This window comes from Gossypium hirsutum, chromosome A02 (genome assembly GCF_007990345.1).
Source record: "Gossypium hirsutum isolate 1008001.06 chromosome A02, Gossypium_hirsutum_v2.1, whole genome shotgun sequence".
In the NCBI taxonomy this organism is placed as follows: domain Eukaryota; kingdom Viridiplantae; phylum Streptophyta; class Magnoliopsida; order Malvales; family Malvaceae; genus Gossypium; species Gossypium hirsutum.
Genome location: NC_053425.1, coordinates 80,360,982 through 80,363,216, shown reverse-complemented (window position 1 = coordinate 80,363,216; position 2,235 = coordinate 80,360,982).

Sequence of the window (2,235 nt, the reverse complement as noted above, 5' to 3'; positions counted from 1 at the left end):
TATATATTGTCTATAAATTATTTACATTAAGGTGGCGACTTACCGAGTCTGATTTTGGACCAGCGGGAATAAAGGTAAGTTGTGCGTAACTTGGTACAATTGATTTCATGGTCACTAAGTGTGTGAGTGATATTATTAAGCATTGTGCGCATTTTTTTTATTTTTATGGACTTACGAGTCATTTGGTAATTTTGTAATACCTATTTTTTGAGTTATTATTTTGACTATTGAGATTATAGTTAATCATATGTCATTTGAATAGTAAGTTCTTAATTGTATGATTAAAAATAAATTATGAAGCAATTGATTTAAATTAACATAGTTTAAGAACTATGGTATAGTTGGTATGGATGGAGTACTTAACTCATTTCATTGTTTCCTGTTGTGATAATTTTATTAATGGATGGTTGTGGAATGCTTATGGCTTACTGATTATATACTCATTCGGTGTTTGCTTGTCACCTATTCTAGGTTCTTGACTCGTCTCTTTTGCGTATGTGCCGTCTCGAATATCACACGGTAGCAATTTGTATTTCTTCTTAGTGTTAGGAACATTCGGCATGTATAGGCTAATTTTGTTGAATTTGGTATGTAAACTTTAGCATGCGAAAATGGCATAATGTTCGGTTGTTTGGTTCTAATTGGTCGTAATTTGATACATTTTATGCCATATGTCATGGTTGATTATTTGGTGTTAAAATTCATGATATGGCAATAGTGTAGGGGATGTTTGACAATGATTAGCCTTGGCATGGCTAGTCATGATCATAATTGTGATATGTATGACGAATTACTAGTTAGATCAAGGAGAAATCACGAAATGGGCATAGTTGCTTCTAACAGATGCTGGCAGCAGCAGTGACGTGAGATTGAAAAATCACTAAAAATAGTAGGAGTGGAATTAATTGATGAATAAATTATGTATTCGAACTCGATGAGTCTATTTCATATAGAAGCAACGAAAAGATCATATGGACAGTATGTTAAGAATATCAGGTTCTCGTGAGACAGGCCAGAACGGTTCTGGATTCCTGTTCCGACTTTGGAAATTCATTATAAATTAACCAGAGACAATTAGGAGTCATACCATATATGGATAGATTCTCTCTGAGTCTAGTTCTATAGAAACAAACGCATCAGTATTGAAGCTCTGTGCAGGAGATATCCAGGTCGTAATGCCAAAGGTCAGTGTAGTCGATCCCTGTAACATGGGAGACTTTGACTAATAAACTGTACTAATTGGCCCGACCAAAAATTCTAGAAAAAAATATGTAGATGGCATATGAGTCTAGTTTCAGGGAAAAATCACGAAACTGATTTTCGAGTTGTGAAACTCAAGATATGATTTTTAAAGCGACTAGTACGCAGATTGGCAGTGTCTGAGAAATATTTTTATAAAGGGTTTAAAGTCTGTTAACACCTCGTGTTCGACTCCGGTGTCGGTCTCGGGTTCGGGGTGTTACATTTGATTGGTATCAGAGCTATGGTTTAGTCGGTTCTAGGACTACCATAGCACGTATGAGTCTAGCTATACATGCCGAATGTTAATGTTTAACTGTGTGATGACTTCTGACGGTTAAAATTTATGTTTTGATTAGTAAATGGATCCCGGTGTAGAGAGAACCTTGGCGGATGACATTGAAAGTGTAGCGGCTGCTCCTGCACAAGGGACACCGCCTGTTGAACCTCAGTCATCTGCGAATAATCAAGGTGAGGGGGCTAAACAAGCCTTCTTTACCATGATGAATGAGTGGGTCGCGCAGTATGCCCGAACCAATCCGGCTGTCCAACAATTCCCGAATTTGAATAATCCACCCCCGGAGCCAGTAATGCCATCAGTTACTGATCCTGTGAGGCTGAGTAAGCCACCTGTAGACTTGATTAGGAAGCGCGGGGCTGAGGAGTTCAGGGCCATAGTTACTGATGATGCTGAAAGGGCCGAGTTTGGCTTGATAACACCATTCGGTGTTTGATGAACTGTCATGCACACCCGATGAATGTCTAAAGTGTGCTATATCCTTGTTGCGGGACTCAGCCTACTATTGGTGGAGGACCCTGATTTCCATAGTCCCAAACGAACGAGTAACTTGGGACTTCTTTCAGACGGAATTTCGAAAGAAATATATTAGTCAACGGTTCATTGATCAAAAGCGTAAGGAATTCTTGGAACTCAAGCAAGGCCGTATGACAGTATCTGAATACGAACATGAATTCGTAAGACTCAGTAGGTATGCC